The following is a 19,424-nucleotide window of genomic DNA, read 5'->3' as shown; positions in this document are numbered from 1 at the left end:
AGATGGTTTCTGGAGCTCTTGGGACAGAGGAACGTGATGTCAATGGGATACTTGCAAACACCAACTGATCTAGTCACACGAATTTTGGTCACATTCTGAGTTTCATCACATGGCAATCACTGAGTGCTAACGCTCAGGGATTCATGGCCAAAATACATGTTGCTTTCTTCTGGGCAACAGATTCTCTTCAACATTCACTTACCAGCTGTGGGAACTGATTGTTACCATGCAGTATGGAAATGGGGAGGAATGAACATAGCCTAGCACATAAAATCTGAAATGCACAAGTCTCATGAAAATTTGATTAAAGTATACGTAACTGTTCGTGTATTGTCCTTCCAATATTACTCAGGTAAATTCACCTTTGCCTTGGTTTCTGACAATGTTTAGCAATTGAAAGATTTGATCGGTGTATATGACAAAGAGCATGTGTCATCCCCTTCATCAATGATTTGGTTTTGGGTACCTATTGACCTATTGATCGCTTAGGGAAGTAACTTTCCATGTGTTGGGAATGTCAGCATGGAAGTGGATGTTGCAAGAGTGATTCTGCTAAGTGGCATCATACATTAGACTTCTTAAACAGCCTCCTTAAAATTAATATGTTTGTATGAACTGAAGGGATACAATTGCCCTCACATCTTGCTCTTTCCTTTTTAGAGAGGACAGTCTTCAAATTCAAGCTAGGTCTACCCTTATTCCACACAAGAGCGCTGTACCCTTGTACCCTCTGCACTTGCAAGTGAGGATTCAAATTCTGAGGCAGTGTTGGCAGCCCAGGTAAGCCATGGTGCAGGTGAAATTACATTATTGACAGTTGTGTCCTGCCTGTGTCTGGGTCAATGATGACAACAGAAAGTCAAGAACAGAATGATGACATAAAAATCATGCTCAATAGGATTACGCTGAGGCCCAACCAGGGAGCCAGGGTAACAAGCACTACTTAGTCTCTTTGAGGACCACTTGCGGGACTCATCTGAGCTGCTCTGATGACCTTGTGCTCTTTTCCCTCTGTGGGAACCTGGACAATCTTAGTGCAACTGTGCTGGCAAACACTGCCTGCCAACTAGCACCTAATCTCATAATCTGCTTGTGTGCAAGTCTGCAACACCAACCCTGTCATCATTACCCTCTCTGCTCTGATGTCTTGCAGTCACCTGGCATCACCCCTGCGGTCCAGTGGATCACTATTCCCAGGTGAGTGAAATGATCACGATTAATGGATTGAAATTCCTATAAGATATTCCTCAGTATTTTGACCAATAATTTCAGCCCATCAAAGGTTTCTTAATTAAAAATAATGCAATCCCAGTCAGAAATGAATTTCACTTCTCAGTATGTTTTGTCCCTTTGAACTGCACTATTAAAAATGTAGAGAAGTTCCTTTCTACCTGTAGTTCATACAGCCATAAAATTGAATATCTTGGAAGAGATCCTAGATGATACTATCTACACAAATGCAGGGATCTGGAATATGAATATACCTTTTGAATTTGGAGAAATTTCAGTCCACACACAGGCTCACAAATCCAAGCTGTTGCACAGAGATGGATTTCCAATGGCAAGGGGAACCCAGGAATAAGACTTTAGTTTAGAGATGAAGAAATTGGCGATAAATTTTCTGCATCAAAAGACACTCCAAGAATTATTGCCCCAAAGGGAGCTTCGCGAAATTTTTCACGAAACTCTCAGGCCACAGGGAACCTAGCCAGTAGGGTAGATTGAAGTTGAAGGTGTGGCTTTGGCTACCAATTCCCTTCTATGTGTCATCAGACAGCTTCATTCTTGATCTTACTAAAATTTACTTCAGTATTCATCAGAAAACAAATGCTATCAAGGAGATGGTTTCTGGAGCTCTTGGGACAGAGGAACGTGATGTCAATGGGATAATTGCAAACACCAACTGATCTAGTCACACGAATTTTGGTCACATTCTGAGTTTCATCACATGGCAATCACTGAGTGCTAACGCTCAGGGATTCATGGCCAAAATACCTGTTGCTTTCTTCTGGGCAACAGATTCTCTTCAGCATTCACTTACCAGCTGTGGGAACTGATTGTTACCATGCAGTATGGAAATGGGGAGGAATGAACATAGCCTAGCACATAAAATCTGAAATGCACAAGTCTCATGAAAATTTGATTAAAGTATACGTAACTGTTCGTGTATTGTCCTTCCAATATTACTCAGGTAAATTCACCTTTGCCTTGGTTTCTGACAATGTTTAGCAATTGAAAGATTTGATCGGTGTATATGACAAAGAGCATGTGTCATCCCCTTCATCAATGATTTGGTTTTGGGTACCTATTGACCTATTGATTGCTTAGGGAAGTAACTTTCCATGTGTTGGGAATGTCAGCATGGAAGTGGATGTTGCAAGAGGGATTCTGCTAAGTGGCATCATACATTAGACTTCTTAAACAGCCTCCTTAAAATTAACATGATTGTATGAACTGAAGGGATACAATTGCCCTCACATCTTGCTCTTTCCTTTTTAGAGAGGACAGTCTTCAAATTCAAGCTAGGTCTACCCTTATTCCACACAAGAGCGCTGTGCCCTTGTACTCTCTGCACTTGCAAGTGAGGATTCAAATTCTGAGGCAGTGTTGGCAGCCAAGGTAAGCAATGGTGCAGGTGAAATTACATTATTGACAGTTGTGTCCTACCTGTGTCTGGGTCAATGATGACAACAGAAAGTCAAGAACAGAATGATGACATAAAAATCATGCTCAATAGGATTACGCTGAGGCCCAACCAGGGAGCCAGGTCAACAAGCACTACTTAGTCTCTTTGAGGACCACTTGCGGGACTCATCTGAGCTGCTCTGATGACCTTGTGCTCTTTTCCCTCTGTGGGAACCTGGACAATCTTAGTGCAACTGTGCTGGCAAACACTGCCTGCCAACTAGCACCTAGTCTCATAATCTGCTTGTGTGCAAGTCTGCAACACCAACCCTGTCATCATTACCCTCTCTGCTCTGATGTCTTGCAGTCACCTGGCATCACCCCTGCGGTCCAGTGGATCACTATTCCCAGGTGAGTGAAATGATCACGATTAATGGATTGAAATTCCTATAAGATATTCCTCAGTATTTTGACCAATAATTTCAGCCCATCAAAGGTTTCTTAATTAAAAATAATGCAATCCCAGTCAGAAATGAATTTCACTTCTCAGTATGTTTTGTCCCTTTGAACTGCACTATTAAAAATGTAGAGAAATTCCTTTCTACCTGTAGTTCATACAGCCATAAAATTGAATATCTTGGAAGAGATCCTAGATGATACTATCTACACAAATGGAGGGATCTGGAATATGAATATACCTTTTGAATTTGGAGAAATTTCAGTCCACACACAGGCTCACAAATCAAAGCTGGTGCACAGAGATGGATTTCCAATGGCAAGGGGAACCCAGGAATAAGACTTTAGTTTAGAGATGAAGAAATTGGCGATAAATTTTCTGCATCAAAAGACACTCCAAGAATTATTGCCCCAAAGGGAGCTTCGCGAAATTTTTCACGAAACTCTCAGGCCACAGGGAACCTAGCCAGTAGGGTAGATTGAAGTTGAAGGTGTGGCTTTGGCTACCAATTCCCTTCTATGTGTCATCAGACAGCTTCATTCTTGATCTTACTAAAATTTACTTCAGTATTCATCAGAAAACAAATGCTATCAAGGAGATGGTTTCTGGAGCTCTTGGGACAGAGGAACGTGATGTCAATGGGATAATTGCAAACACCAACTGATCTAGTCACACGAATTTTGGTCACATTCTGAGTTTCATCACATGGCAATCACTGAGTGCTAACGCTCAGGGATTCATGGCCAAAATACCTGTTGCTTTCTTCTGGGCAACAGATTCTCTTCAGCATTCACTTACCAGCTGTGGGAACTGATTGTTACCATGCAGTATGGAAATGGGGAGGAATGAACATAGCCTAGCACATAAAATCTGAAATGCACAAGTCTCATGAAAATTTGATTAAAGTATACGTAACTGTTCGTGTATTGTCCTTCCAATATTACTCAGGTAAATTCACCTTTGCCTTGGTTTCTGACAATGTTTAGCAATTGAAAGATTTGATCGGTGTATATGACAAAGAGCATGTGTCATCCCCTTCATCAATGATTTGGTTTTGGGTACCTATTGACCTATTGATCGCTTAGGGAAGTAACTTTCCATGTGTTGGGAATGTCAGCATGGAAGTGGATGTTGCAAGAGGGATTCTGCTAAGTGGCATCATACATTAGACTTCTTAAACAGCCTCCTTAAAATTAACATGATTGTATGAACTGAAGGGATACAATTGCCCTCACATCTTGCTCTTTCCTTTTTAGAGAGGACAGTCTCCAAATTCAAGCTAGGTCTACCTTTATTCCACACAAGAGCGCTGTGCCCTTGTACTCTCTGCACTTGCAAGTGAGGATTCAAATTCTGAGGCAGTGTTGGCAGCCAAGGTAAGCAATGGTGCAGGTGAAATTACATTATTGACAGTTGTGTCCTACCTGTGTCTGGGTCAATGATGACAACAGAAAGTCAAGAACAGAATGATGACATAAAAATCATGCTCAATAGGATTACGCTGAGGCCCAACCAGGGAGCCAGGTCAACAAGCACTACTTAGTCTCTTTGAGGACCACTTGCGGGACTCATCTGAGCTGCTCTGATGACCTTGTGCTCTTTTCCCTCTGTGGGAACCTGGACAATCTTAGTGCAACTGTGCTGGCAAACACTGCCTGCCAACTAGCACCTAGTCTCATAATCTGCTTGTGTGCAAGTCTGCAACACCAACCCTGTCATCATTACCCTCTCTGCTCTGATGTCTTGCAGTCACCTGGCATCACCCCTGCGGTCCAGTGGATCACTATTCCCAGGTGAGTGAAATGATCACGATTAATGGATTGAAATTCCTATAAGATATTCCTCAGTATTTTGACCAATAATTTCAGCCCATCAAAGGTTTCTTAATTAAAAATAATGCAATCCCAGTCAGAAATGAATTTCACTTCTCAGTATGTTTTGTCCCTTTGAACTGCACTATTAAAAATGTAGAGAAATTCCTTTCTACCTGTAGTTCATACAGCCATAAAATTGAATATCTTGGAAGAGATCCTAGATGATACTATCTACACAAATGGAGGGATCTGGAATATGAATATACCTTTTGAATTTGGAGAAATTTCAGTCCACACACAGGCTCACAAATCAAAGCTGGTGCACAGAGATGGATTTCCAATGGCAAGGGGAACCCAGGAATAAGACTTTAGTTTAGAGATGAAGAAATTGGCGATAAATTTTCTGCATCAAAAGACACTCCAAGAATTATTGCCCCAAAGGGAGCTTCGCGAAATTTTTCACGAAACTCTCAGGCCACAGGGAACCTAGCCAGTAGGGTAGATTGAAGTTGAAGGTGTGGATTTGGCTACCAATTCCCTTCTATGTGTCATCACACAGCTTCATTCTTGATCTTACTAAAATTTACTTCAGTATTCATCAGAAAACAAATGCTATCAAGGAGATGGTTTCTGGAGCTCTTGGGACAGAGGAACGTGATGTCAATGGGATACTTGCAAACACCAACTGATCTAGTCACACGAATTTTGGTCACATTCTGAGTTTCATCACATGGCAATCACTGAGTGCTAACGCTCAGGGATTCATGGCCAAAATACATGTTGCTTTCTTCTGGGCAACAGATTCTCTTCAACATTCACTTACCAGCTGTGGGAACTGATTGTTACCATGCAGTATGGAAATGGGGAGGAATGAACATAGCCTAGCACATAAAATCTGAAATGCACAAGTCTCATGAAAATTTGATTAAAGTATACGTAACTGTTCGTGTATTGTCCTTCCAATATTACTCAGGTAAATTCACCTTTGCCTTGGTTTCTGACAATGTTTAGCAATTGAAAGATTTGATCGGTGTATATGACAAAGAGCATGTGTCATCCCCTTCATCAATGATTTGGTTTTGGGTACCTATTGACCTATTGATCACTTAGGGAAGTAACTTTCCATGTGTTGGGAATGTCAGCATGGAAGTGGATGTTGCAAGAGTGATTCTGCTAAGTGGCATCATACATTAGACTTCTTAAACAGCCTCCTTAAAATTAATATGTTTGTATGAACTGAAGGGATACAATTGCCCTCACATCTTGCTCTTTCCTTTTTAGAGAGGACAGTCTTCAAATTCAAGCTAGGTCTACCCTTATTCCACACAAGAGCGCTGTACCCTTGTACCCTCTGCACTTGCAAGTGAGGATTCAAATTCTGAGGCAGTGTTGGCAGCCCAGGTAAGCCATGGTGCAGGTGAAATTACATTATTGACAGTTGTGTCCTGCCTGTGTCTGGGTCAATGATGACAACAGAAAGTCAAGAACAGAATGATGACATAAAAATCATGCTCAATAGGATTACGCTGAGGCCCAACCAGGGAGCCAGGGTAACAAGCACTACTTAGTCTCTTTGAGGACCACTTGCGGGACTCATCTGAGCTGCTCTGATGACCTTGTGCTCTTTTCCCTCTGTGGGAACCTGGACAATCTTAGTGCAACTGTGCTGGCAAACACTGCCTGCCAACTAGCACCTAATCTCATAATCTGCTTGTGTGCAAGTCTGCAACACCAACCCTGTCATCATTACCCTCTCTGCTCTGATGTCTTGCAGTCACCTGGCATCACCCCTGCGGTCCAGTGGATCACTATTCCCAGGTGAGTGAAATGATCACGATTAATGGATTGAAATTCCTATAAGATATTCCTCAGTATTTTGACCAATAATTTCAGCCCATCAAAGGTTTCTTAATTAAAAATAATGCAATCCCAGTCAGAAATGAATTTCACTTCTCAGTATGTTTTGTCCCTTTGAACTGCACTATTAAAAATGTAGAGAAGTTCCTTTCTACCTGTAGTTCATACAGCCATAAAATTGAATATCTTGGAAGAGATCCTAGATGATACTATCTACACAAATGCAGGGATCTGGAATATGAATATACCTTTTGAATTTGGAGAAATTTCAGTCCACACACAGGCTCACAAATCCAAGCTGTTGCACAGAGATGGATTTCCAATGGCAAGGGGAACCCAGGAATAAGACTTTAGTTTAGAGATGAAGAAATTGGCGATAAATTTTCTGCATCAAAAGACACTCCAAGAATTATTGCCCCAAAGGGAGCTTCGCGAAATTTTTCACGAAACTCTCAGGCCACAGGGAACCTAGCCAGTAGGGTAGATTGAAGTTGAAGGTGTGGCTTTGGCTACCAATTCCCTTCTATGTGTCATCAGACAGCTTCATTCTTGATCTTACTAAAATTTACTTCAGTATTCATCAGAAAACAAATGCTATCAAGGAGATGGTTTCTGGAGCTCTTGGGACAGAGGAACGTGATGTCAATGGGATAATTGCAAACACCAACTGATCTAGTCACACGAATTTTGGTCACATTCTGAGTTTCATCACATGGCAATCACTGAGTGCTAACGCTCAGGGATTCATGGCCAAAATACCTGTTGCTTTCTTCTGGGCAACAGATTCTCTTCAGCATTCACTTACCAGCTGTGGGAACTGATTGTTACCATGCAGTATGGAAATGGGGAGGAATGAACATAGCCTAGCACATAAAATCTGAAATGCACAAGTCTCATGAAAATTTGATTAAAGTATACGTAACTGTTCGTGTATTGTCCTTCCAATATTACTCAGGTAAATTCACCTTTGCCTTGGTTTCTGACAATGTTTAGCAATTGAAAGATTTGATCGGTGTATATGACAAAGAGCATGTGTCATCCCCTTCATCAATGATTTGGTTTTGGGTACCTATTGACCTATTGATTGCTTAGGGAAGTAACTTTCCATGTGTTGGGAATGTCAGCATGGAAGTGGATGTTGCAAGAGGGATTCTGCTAAGTGGCATCATACATTAGACTTCTTAAACAGCCTCCTTAAAATTAACATGATTGTATGAACTGAAGGGATACAATTGCCCTCACATCTTGCTCTTTCCTTTTTAGAGAGGACAGTCTTCAAATTCAAGCTAGGTCTACCCTTATTCCACACAAGAGCGCTGTGCCCTTGTACTCTCTGCACTTGCAAGTGAGGATTCAAATTCTGAGCAGTGTTGGCAGCCAAGGTAAGCAATGGTGCAGGTGAAATTACATTATTGACAGTTGTGTCCTACCTGTGTCTGGGTCAATGATGACAACAGAAAGTCAAGAACAGAATGATGACATAAAAATCATGCTCAATAGGATTACGCTGAGGCCCAACCAGGGAGCCAGGTTAACAAGCACTACTTAGTCTCTTTGAGGACCACATGCGGGACTCATCTGAGCTGCTCTGATGACCTTGTGCTCTTTTCCCTCTGTGGGAACCTGGACAATCTTAGTGCAACTGTGCTGGCAAACACTGCCTGCCAACTAGCACCTAATCTCATAATCTGCTTGTGTGCAAGTCTGCAACACCAACCCTGTCATCATTACCCTCTCTGCTCTGATGTCTTGCAGTCACCTGGCATCACCCCTGCGGTCCAGTGGATCACTATTCCCAGGTGAGTGAAATGATCACGATTAATGGATTGAAATTCCTATAAGATATTCCTCAGTATTTTGACCAATAATTTCAGCCCATCAAAGGTTTCTTAATTAAAAATAATGCAATCCCAGTCAGAAATGAATTTCACTTCTCAGTATGTTTTGTCCCTTTGAACTGCACTATTAAAAATGTAGAGAAATTCCTTTCTACCTGTAGTTCATACAGCCATAAAATTGAATATCTTGGAAGAGATCCTAGATGATACTATCTACACAAATGGAGGGATCTGGAATATGAATATACCTTTTGAATTTGGAGAAATTTCAGTCCACACACAGGCTCACAAATCAAAGCTGGTGCACAGAGATGGATTTCCAATGGCAAGGGGAACCCAGGAATAAGACTTTAGTTTAGAGATGAAGAAATTGGCGATAAATTTTCTGCATCAAAAGACACTCCAAGAATTATTGCCCCAAAGGGAGCTTCGCGAAATTTTTCACGAAACTCTCAGGCCACAGGGAACCTAGCCAGTAGGGTAGATTGAAGTTGAAGGTGTGGATTTGGCTACCAATTCCCTTCTATGTGTCATCACACAGCTTCATTCTTGATCTTACTAAAATTTACTTCAGTATTCATCAGAAAACAAATGCTATCAAGGAGATGGTTTCTGGAGCTCTTGGGACAGAGGAACGTGATGTCAATGGGATACTTGCAAACACCAACTGATCTAGTCACACGAATTTTGGTCACATTCTGAGTTTCATCACATGGCAATCACTGAGTGCTAACGCTCAGGGATTCATGGCCAAAATACCTGTTGCTTTCTTCTGGGCAACAGATTCTCTTCAGCATTCACTTACCAGCTGTGGGAACTGATTGTTACCATGCAGTATGGAAATGGGGAGGAATGAACATAGCCTAGCACATAAAATCTGAAATGCACAAGTCTCATGAAAATTTGATTAAAGTATACGTAACTGTTCGTGTATTGTCCTTCCAATATTACTCAGGTAAATTCACCTTTGCCTTGGTTTCTGACAATGTTTAGCAATTGAAAGATTTGATCGGTGTATATGACAAAGAGCATGTGTCATCCCCTTCATCAATGATTTGGTTTTGGGTACCTATTGACCTATTGATCGCTTAGGGAAGTAACTTTCCATGTGTTGGGAATGTCAGCATGGAAGTGGATGTTGCAAGAGGGATTCTGCTAAGTGGCATCATACATTAGACTTCTTAAACAGCCTCCTTTAAATTAATATGATCGTATGAACTGAAGGGATACAATTGCCCTCACATCTTGCTCTTTCCTTTTTAGAGAGGACAGTCTTCAAATTCAAGCTAGGTCTACCCTTATTCCACACAAGAGCGCTGTGCCCTTGTACCCTCTGCACTTGCAAGTGAGGATTCAAATTCTGAGGCAGTGTTGGCAGCCCAGGTAAGCCATGGTGCAGGTGAAATTACATTATTGACAGTTGTGTCCTGCCTGTGTCTGGGTCAATGATGACAACAGAAAGTCAAGAACAGAATGATGACATAAAAATCATGCTCAATAGGATTACGCTGAGGCCCAACCAGGGAGCCAGGGTAACAAGCACTACTTAGTCTCTTTGAGGACCACTTGCGGGACTCATCTGAGCTGCTCTGATGACCTTGTGCTCTTTTCCCTCTGTGGGAACCTGGACAATCTTAGTGCAACTGTGCTGGCAAACACTGCCTGCCAACTAGCACCTAATCTCATAATCTGCTTGTGTGCAAGTCTGCAACACCAACCCTGTCTTCATTACCCTCTCTGCTCTGATGTCTTGCAGTCACCTGGCATCACCCCTGCGGTCCAGTGGATCACTATTCCCAGGTGAGTGAAATGATCACAATTAATGGATTGAAATTCCTATAAGATATTCCTCAGTAATTTGACCAATAATTTCAGCCCATCAAAGGTTTCTTAATTAAAAATAATGCAATCCCAGTCAGAAATGAATTTCACTTCTCAGTATGTTTTGTCCCTTTGAACTGCACTATTAAAAATGTAGAGAAATTCCTTTCTACCTGTAGTTCATACAGTCAAAAAATTGAATATCTTGGAAGAGATCCTAGATGATACTATCTACACAAATGGAGGGATCTGGAATATGAATATACCTTTTGAATTTGGAGAAATTTCAGTCCACACACAGGCTCACAAATCAAAGCTGGTGCACAGAGATGGATTTCCAATGGCAAGGGGAACCCAGGAATAAGACTTTAGTTTAGAGATGAAGAAATTGGCGATAAATTTTCTGCATCAAAAGACACTCCAAGAATTATTGCCCCAAAGGGAGCTTCGCGAAATTTTTCACGAAACTCTCAGGCCACAGGGAACCTAGCCAGTAGGGTAGATTGAAGTTGAAGGTGTGGCTTTGGCTACCAATTCCCTTCTATGTGTCATCACACAGCTTCATTCTTGATCTTACTAAAATTTACTTCAGTATTCATCAGAAAACAAATGCTATCAAGGAGATGGTTTCTGGAGCTCTTGGGACAGAGGAACGTGATGTCAATGGGATAATTGCAAACACCAACTGATCTAGTCACACGAATTTTGGTCACATTCTGAGTTTCATCACATGGCAATCACTGAGTGCTAACGCTCAGGGATTCATGGCCAAAATACCTGTTGCTTTCTTCTGGGCAACAGATTCTCTTCAGCATTCACTTACCAGCTGTGGGAACTGATTGTTACCATGCAGTATGGAAATGGGGAGGAATGAACATAGCCTAGCACATAAAATCTGAAATGCACAAGTCTCATGAAAATTTGATTAAAGTATACGTAACTGTTCGTGTATTGTCCTTCCAATATTACTCAGGTAAATTCACCTTTGCCTTGGTTTCTGACAATGTTTAGCAATTGAAAGATTTGATCGGTGTATATGACAAAGAGCATGTGTCATCCCCTTCATCAATGATTTGGTTTTGGGTACCTATTGACCTATTGATCGCTTAGGGAAGTAACTTTCCATGTGTTGGGAATGTCAGCATGGAAGTGGATGTTGCAAGAGGGATTCAGCTAAGTGGCATCATACATTAGACTTCTTAAACAGCCTCCTTAAAATTAATATGATTGTATGAACTGAAGGGATACAATTGCCCTCACATCTTGCTCTTTCCTTTTTAGAGAGGACAGTCTTCAAATTCAAGCTAGGTCTACCCTTATTCCACACAAGAGCGCTGTGCCCTTGTACCCTCTGCACTTGCAAGTGAGGATTCAAATTCTGAGGCAGTGTTGGCAGCCAAGGTAAGCAATGGTGCAGGTGAAATTACATTATTGACAGTTATGTCCTACCTGTGTCTGGGTCAATGATGACAACAGAAAGTCAAGAACAGAATGATGACATAAAAATCATGCTCAATAGGATTACGCTAGGCCCAACCAGGGAGCCAGGTTAACAAGCACTACTTAGTCTCTTTGAGGACCACTTGCGGGACTCATCTGAGCTGCTCTGATGACCTTGTGCTCTTTTCCCTCTGTGGGAACCTGGACAATCTTAGTGCAACTGTGCTGGCAAACACTGCCTGCCAACTAGCACCTAATCTCATAATCTGCTTGTGTGCAAGTCTGCAACAGCAACCCTGTCATCATTACCCTCTCTGCTCTGATGTCTTGCAGTCACCTGGCATCACCCCTGCGGTCCAGTGGATCACTATTCCCAAGTGAATGAAATGATCACGATTAATGGATTGAAATTCCTATAAGATATTCCTCAGTATTTTGACCAATAATTTCAGCCCATCAAAGGTTTCTTAATTAAAAATAATGCAATCCCAGTCAGAAATGAATTTCACTTCTCAGTATGTTTTGTCCCTTTGAACTGCACTATTAAAAATGTAGAGAAGTTCCTTTCTACCTGTAGTTCATACAGCCATAAAATTGAATATCTTGGAAGAGATCCTAGATGATACTATCTACACAAATGGAGGGATCTGGAATATGAATATACCTTTTGAATTTGGAGAAATTTCAGTCCACACACAGGCTCACAAATCAAAGCTGGTGCACAGAGATGGATTTCCAATGGCAAGGGGAACCCAGGAATAAGACTTTAGTTTAGAGATGAAGAAATTGGCGATAAATTTTCTGCATCAAAAGACACTCCAAGAATTATTACCCCATAGGGAGCTTCGCGAAATTTTTCACGAAACTCTCAGGCCACAGGGAACCTAGCCAGTAGGGTAGATTGAAGTTGAAGGTGTGGCTTTGGCTACCAATTCCCTTCTATGTGTCATCACACAGCTTCATTCTTGATCTTACTAAAATTTACTTCAGTATTCATCAGAAAACAAATGCTATCAAGGAGATGGTTTCTGGAGCTCTTGGGACAGAGAAACGTGATGTCAATGGGATACTTGCAAACACCAACTGATCTAGTCACACGAATTTTGGTCACATTCTGAGTTTCATCACATGGCATTCACTAAGTGATAACGACAGGGATTCATGGCCAAAATACCTGTTGCTTTCTTCTGGGCAACAGATTCTCTTCAGCATTCACTTACCAGCTGTGGGAACTGATTGTTACCATGAAGTATGGAAATGGGGAGGAATGAACATAGCCTAGCACATAAAATCTGAAATGCACAAGTCTCATGAAAATTTGATTAAAGTATACGTAACTGTTCGTGTATTGTCCTTCCAATATTACTCAGGTAAATTCACCTTTGCCTTGGTTTCTGACAATGTTTAGCAATTGAAAGATTTGATCGGTGTATATGACAAAGAGCATGTGTCATCCCCTTCATCAATGATTTGGTTTTGGGTACCTATTAACCTATTGATCGCTTAGGGAAGTAACTTTCCATGTGTTGGGAATGTCAGCATGGAAGTGGATGTTGCAAGAGTGATTCTGCGAAGTGGCATTATACATTAGAATTCTTAAACAGCCTCCTTAAAATTAATATGATTGTATGAACTGAAGGGATACAATTGCCCTCACATCTTGCTCTTTCCTTTTTAGAGAGGACAGTCTTCAAATTCAAGCTAGGTCTACCCTTATTCCACACAAGAGCGCTGTGCCCTTGTACCCTCTGCACTTGCAAGTGAGGATTCAAATTCTGAGGCAGTGTTGGCAGCCAAGGTAAGCAATGGTGCAGGTGAAATTACATTATTGACAGTTGTGTCCTACCTGTGTCTGGGTCAATGATGACAACAGAAAGTCAAGAACAGAATGATGACATAAAAATCATGCTCAATAGGATTACGCTGAGGCCCAACCAGGGAGCCAGGGTAACAAGCACTACTTAGTCTCTTTGAGGACCACTTGCGGGACTCATCTGAGCTGCTCTGATGACCTTGTGCTCTTTTCCCTCTGTGGGAACCTGGACAATCTTAGTGCAACTGTGCTGGCAAACACTGCCTGCCAACTAGCACCTAATCTCATAATCTGCTTGTGTGCAAGTCTGCAACACCAACCCTGTCATCATTACCCTCTCTGCTCTGATGTCTTGCAGTCACCTGGCATCACCCCTGCGGTCCAGTGGATCACTATTCCCAGGTGAGTGAAATGATCACGATTAATGGATTGAAATTCCTATAAGATATTCCTCAGTATTTTGACCAATAATTTCAGCCCATCAAAGGTTTCTTAATTAAAAATAATGCAATCCCAGTCAGAAATGAATTTCACTTCTCAGTATGTTTTGTCCCTTTGAACTGCACTATTAAAAATGTAGAGAAGTTCCTTTCTACCTGTAGTTCATACAGCCATAAAATTGAATATCTTGGAAGAGATCCTAGATGATACTATCTACACAAATGCAGGGATCTGGAATATGAATATACCTTTTGAATTTGGAGAAATTTCAGTCCACACACAGGCTCACAAATCAAAGCTGGTGCACAGAGATGGATTTCCAATGGCAAGGGGAACCCAGGAATAAGACTTTAGTTTAGAGATGAAGAAATTGGCGATAAATTTTCTGCATCAAAAGACACTCCAAGAATTATTGCCCCAAAGGGAGCTTCGCGAAATTTTTCACGAAACTCTCAGGCCACAGGGAACCTAGCCAGTAGGGTAGATTGAAGTTGAAGGTGTGGCTTTGGCTACCAATTCCCTTCTATGTGTCATCACACAGCTTCATTCTTGATCTTACTAAAATTTACTTCAGTATTCATCAGAAAACAAATGCTATCAAGGAGATGGTTTCTGGAGCTCTTGGGACAGAGGAACGTGATGTCAATGGGATAATTGCAAACACCAACTGATCTAGTCACACGAATTTTGGTCACATTCTGAGTTTCATCACATGGCAATCACTGAGTGCTAACGCTCAGGGATTCATGGCCAAAATACCTGTTGCTTTCTTCTGGGCAACAGATTCTCTTCAGCATTCACTTACCAGCTGTGGGAACTGATTGTTACCATGCAGTATGGAAATGGGGAGGAATGAACATAGCCTAGCACATAAAATCTGAAATGCACAAGTCTCATGAAAATTTGATTAAAGTATACGTAACTGTTCGTGTATTGTCCTTCCAATATTACTCAGGTAAATTCACCTTTGCCTTGGTTTCTGACAATGTTTAGCAATTGAAAGATTTGATCGGTGTATATGACAAAGAGCATGTGTCATCCCCTTCATCAATGATTTGGTTTTGGGTACCTATTGACCTATTGATCGCTTAGGGAAGTAACTTTCCATGTGTTGGGAATGTCAGCATGGAAGTGGATGTTGCAAGAGGGATTCTGCTAAGTGGCCTCATACATTAGACTTCTTAAACAGCCTCCTTAAAATTAACATGATTGTATGAACTGAAGGGATACAATTGCCCTCACATCTTGCTCTTTCCTTTTTAGAGAGGACAGTCTCCAAATTCAAGCTAGGTCTACCCTTATTCCACACAAGAGCGCTGTGCCCTTGTACTCTCTGCACTTGCAAGTGAGGATTCAAATTCTGAGGCAGTGTTGGCAGCCAAGGTAAGCAATGGTGCAGGTGAAATTACATTATTGACAGTTGTGTCCTACCTGTGTCTGGGTCAATGATGACAACAGAAAGTCAAGAACAGAATGATGACATAAAAATCATGCTCAATAGGATTACGCTGAGGCCCAACCAGGGAGCCAGGTTAACAAGCACTACTTAGTCTCTTTGAGGACCACTTGCGGGACTCATCTGAGCTGCTCTGATGACCTTGTGCTCTTTTCCCTCTGTGGGAACCTGGACAATCTTAGTGCAACTGTGCTGGCAAACACTGCCTGCCAACTAGCACCTAGTCTCATAATCTGCTTGTGTGCAAGTCTGCAACACCAACCCTGTCATCATTACCCTCTCTGCTCTGATGTCTTGCAGTCACCTGGCATCACCCCTGCGGTCCAGTGGATCACTATTCCCAGGTGAGTGAAATGATCACGATTAATGGATTGAAATTCCTATAAGATATTCCTCAGTATTTTGACCAATAATTTCAGCCCATCAAAGGTTTCTTAATTAAAAATAATGCAATCCCAGTCAGAAATGAATTTCACTTCTCAGTATGTTTTGTCCCTTTGAACTGCACTATTAAAAATGTAGAGAAATTCCTTTCTACCTGTAGTTCATACAGCCATAAAATTGAATATCTTGGAAGAGATCCTAGATGATACTATCTACACAAATGGAGGGATCTGGAATATGAATATACCTTTTGAATTTGGAGAAATTTCAGTCCACACACAGGCTCACAAATCAAAGCTGGTGCACAGAGATGGATTTCCAATGGCAAGGGGAACCCAGGAATAAGACTTTAGTTTAGAGATGAAGAAATTGGCGATAAATTTTCTGCATCAAAAGACACTCCAAGAATTATTGCCCCAAAGGGAGCTTCGCGAAATTTTTCACGAAACTCTCAGGCCACAGGGAACCTAGCCAGTAGGGTAGATTGAAGTTGAAGGTGTGGATTTGGCTACCAATTCCCTTCTATGTGTCATCACACAGCTTCATTCTTGATCTTACTAAAATTTACTTCAGTATTCATCAGAAAACAAATGCTATCAAGGAGATGGTTTCTGGAGCTCTTGGGACAGAGGAACGTGATGTCAATGGGATACTTGCAAACACCAACTGATCTAGTCACACGAATTTTGGTCACATTCTGAGTTTCATCACATGGCAATCACTGAGTGCTAACGCTCAGGGATTCATGGCCAAAATACATGTTGCTTTCTTCTGGGCAACAGATTCTCTTCAGCATTCACTTACCAGCTGTGGGAACTGATTGTTACCATGCAGTATGGAAATGGGGAGGAATGAACATAGCCTAGCACATAAAATCTGAAATGCACAAGTCTCATGAAAATTTGATTAAAGTATACGTAACTGTTCGTATATTGTCCTTCCAATATTACTCAGGTAAATTCACCTTTGCCTTGGTTTCTGACAATGTTTAGCAATTGAAAGATTTGTTCGGTGTATATGACAAAGAGCATGTGTCATCCCCTTCATCAATGATTTGGTTTTGGGTACCTATTGACCTATTGATCGCTTAGGGAAGTAACTTTCCATGTGTTGGGAATGTCAGCATGGAAGTGGATGTTGCAAGAGTGATTCTGCTAAGTGGCATCATACATTAGACTTCTTAAACAGCCTCCTTAAAATTAATATGATTGTATGAACTGAAGGGATACAATTGCCCTCACATCTTGCTCTTTCCTTTTTAGAGAGGACAGTCTTCAAATTCAAGCTAGGTCTACCCTTATTCCACACAAGAACGCTGTGCCCTTGTACTCTCTGCACTTGCAAGTGAGGATTCAAATTCTGAGGCAGTGTTGGCAGCCAAGGTAAGCAATGGTGCAGGTGAAATTACATTATTGACAGTTGTGTCCTACCTGTGTCTGGGTCAATGATGACAACAGAAAGTCAAGAACAGAATGATGACATAAAAATCATGCTCAATAGGATTACGCTGAGGCCCAACCAGGGAGCCAGGTTAACAAGCACTACTTAGTCTCTTTGAGGACCACTTGCGGGACTCATCTGAGCTGCTCTGATGACCTTGTGCTCTTTTCCCTCTGTGGGAACCTGGACAATCTTAGTGCAACTGTGCTGGCAAACACTGCCTGCCAACTAGCACCTAGTCTCATAATCTGCTTGTGTGCAAGTCTGCAACACCAACCCTGTCATCATTACCCTCTCTGCTCTGATGTCTTGCAGTCACCTGGCATCACCCCTGCGGTCCAGTGGATCACTATTCCCAGGTGAGTGAAATGATCACGATTAATGGATTGAAATTCCTATAAGATATTCCTCAGTATTTTGACCAATAATTTCAGCCCATCAAAGGTTTCTTAATTAAAAATAATGCAATCCCAGTCAGAAATGAATTTCACTTCTCAGTATGTTTTGTCCCTTTGAACTGCACTATTAAAAATGTAGAGAAGTTCCTTTCTACCTGTAGTTCATACAGCCATAAAATTGAATATCTTGGAAGAGATCCTAGATGATACTATCTACACAAATGCAGGGATCTGGAATATGAATATACCTTTTGAATTTGGAGAAATTTCAGTCCACACACAGGCTCACAAATCAAAGCTGGTGCACAGAGATGGATTTCCAATGGCAAGGGGAACCCAGGAATAAGACTTTAGTTTAGAGATGAAGAAATTGGCGATAAATTTTCTGCATCAAAAGACACTCCAAGAATTATTGCCCCAAAGGGAGCTTCGCGAAATTTTTCACGAAACTCTCAGGCCACAGGGAACCTAGCCAGTAGGGTAGATTAAAGTTGAAGGTGTGGCTTTGGCTACCAATTCCCTTCTATGTGTCATCACACAGCTTCATTCTTGATCTTACTAAAATTTACTTCAGTATTCATCAGAAAACAAATGCTATGAAGGAGATGGTTTCTGGAGCTCTTGGGACAGAGGAACGTGATGTCAATGGGATAATTGCAAACACCAACTGATCTAGTCACACGAATTTTGGTCACATTCTGAGTTTCATCACATGGCAATCACTGAGTGCTAACGCTCAGGGATTCATGGCCAAAATACCTGTTGCTTTCTTCTGGGCAACAGATTCTCTTCAGCATTCACTTACCAGCTGTGGGAACTGATTGTTACCATGCAGTATGGAAATGGGGAGGAATGAACATAGCCTAGCACATAAAATCTGAAATGCACAAGTCTCATGAAAATTTGATTAAAGTATACGTAACTGTTCGTATATTGTCCTTCCAATATTACTCAGGTAAATTCACCTTTGCCTTGGTTTCTGACAATGTTTAGCAATTGAAAGATTTGATCGGTGTATATGACAAAGAGCATGTGTCATCCCCTTCATCAATGATTTGGTTTTGGGTACCTATTGACCTATTGATCGCTTAGGGAAGTAACTTTCCATGTGTTGGGAATGTCAGCATGGAAGTGGATGTTGCAAGAGGGATTCTGCTAAGTGGCATCATACATTAGACTTCTTAAACAGCCTCCTTAAAATTAACATGATTGTATGAACTGAAGGGATACAATTGCCCTCACATCTTGCTCTTTCCTTTTTAGAGAGGACAGTCTTCAAATTCAAGCTAGGTCTACCCTTATTCCACACAAGAGCGCTGTGCCCTTGTACTCTCTGCACTTGCAAGTGAGGATTCAAATTCTGAGGCAGTGTTGGCAGCCAAGGTAAGCAATGGTGCAGGTGAAATTACATTATTGACAGTTGTGTCCTACCTGTGTCTGGGTCAATGATGACAACAGAAAGTCAAGAACAGAATGATGACATAAAAATCATGCTCAATAGGATTACGCTGAGGCCCAACCAGGGAGCCAGGTTAACAAGCACTACTTAGTCTCTTTGAGGACCACTTGCGGGACTCATCTGAGCTGCTCTGATGACCTTGTGCTCTTTTCCCTCTGTGGGAACCTGGACAATCTTAGTG

General features: G+C 41.5%; 11 non-coding genes across 11 annotated transcripts; all 11 read left to right on the top strand.

Annotated features, from left to right (window-relative positions):
- Nucleotides 1-836: 836 nt before the first annotated feature.
- LOC148007439 (small nucleolar RNA SNORD115) lies at nucleotides 837-914 on the top strand. Its single transcript, XR_015656391.1, has one exon. It is a non-coding gene; the product is annotated as a small nucleolar RNA SNORD115 (small nucleolar RNA).
- A 1,761-nt stretch (nucleotides 915-2,675) lies between these two features.
- LOC148007438 (small nucleolar RNA SNORD115) lies at nucleotides 2,676-2,753 on the top strand. Its single transcript, XR_015656388.1, has one exon. It is a non-coding gene; the product is annotated as a small nucleolar RNA SNORD115 (small nucleolar RNA).
- A 1,761-nt stretch (nucleotides 2,754-4,514) lies between these two features.
- On the top strand, nucleotides 4,515-4,592 carry LOC148007437 (small nucleolar RNA SNORD115). Its single transcript, XR_015656370.1, has one exon. It is a non-coding gene; the product is annotated as a small nucleolar RNA SNORD115 (small nucleolar RNA).
- Nucleotides 4,593-6,353: 1,761 nt separating this feature from the next.
- On the top strand, nucleotides 6,354-6,431 carry LOC148007436 (small nucleolar RNA SNORD115). Its single transcript, XR_015656362.1, has one exon. It is a non-coding gene; the product is annotated as a small nucleolar RNA SNORD115 (small nucleolar RNA).
- A 1,760-nt stretch (nucleotides 6,432-8,191) lies between these two features.
- LOC148007435 (small nucleolar RNA SNORD115) lies at nucleotides 8,192-8,269 on the top strand. The gene has a single exon (XR_015656361.1). It is a non-coding gene; the product is annotated as a small nucleolar RNA SNORD115 (small nucleolar RNA).
- A 1,761-nt stretch (nucleotides 8,270-10,030) lies between these two features.
- LOC148007434 (small nucleolar RNA SNORD115) lies at nucleotides 10,031-10,108 on the top strand. The gene has a single exon (XR_015656360.1). It is a non-coding gene; the product is annotated as a small nucleolar RNA SNORD115 (small nucleolar RNA).
- A 1,761-nt stretch (nucleotides 10,109-11,869) lies between these two features.
- LOC148007433 (small nucleolar RNA SNORD115) lies at nucleotides 11,870-11,946 on the top strand. The gene has a single exon (XR_015656626.1). It is a non-coding gene; the product is annotated as a small nucleolar RNA SNORD115 (small nucleolar RNA).
- Nucleotides 11,947-13,706: 1,760 nt separating this feature from the next.
- Nucleotides 13,707-13,784, top strand: LOC134485364 (small nucleolar RNA SNORD115). Its single transcript, XR_015656359.1, has one exon. It is a non-coding gene; the product is annotated as a small nucleolar RNA SNORD115 (small nucleolar RNA).
- A 1,761-nt stretch (nucleotides 13,785-15,545) lies between these two features.
- On the top strand, nucleotides 15,546-15,623 carry LOC134485363 (small nucleolar RNA SNORD115). The gene has a single exon (XR_015656357.1). It is a non-coding gene; the product is annotated as a small nucleolar RNA SNORD115 (small nucleolar RNA).
- A 1,761-nt stretch (nucleotides 15,624-17,384) lies between these two features.
- Nucleotides 17,385-17,462, top strand: LOC134485362 (small nucleolar RNA SNORD115). Its single transcript, XR_015656356.1, has one exon. It is a non-coding gene; the product is annotated as a small nucleolar RNA SNORD115 (small nucleolar RNA).
- A 1,761-nt stretch (nucleotides 17,463-19,223) lies between these two features.
- On the top strand, nucleotides 19,224-19,301 carry LOC148007432 (small nucleolar RNA SNORD115). Its single transcript, XR_015656354.1, has one exon. It is a non-coding gene; the product is annotated as a small nucleolar RNA SNORD115 (small nucleolar RNA).
- Nucleotides 19,302-19,424: the final 123 nt, after the last annotated feature.

This window comes from Rattus norvegicus, chromosome 1 (genome assembly GCF_021556685.1).
Source record: "Rattus norvegicus strain SHRSP/BbbUtx chromosome 1, alternate assembly SHRSP_T2T, whole genome shotgun sequence".
Lineage (NCBI taxonomy): Eukaryota > Metazoa > Chordata > Mammalia > Rodentia > Muridae > Rattus > Rattus norvegicus.
The sequence above is the reverse complement of the archived record's forward strand: the minus strand, read 5'-3'. Positions and strand labels throughout refer to the sequence as shown.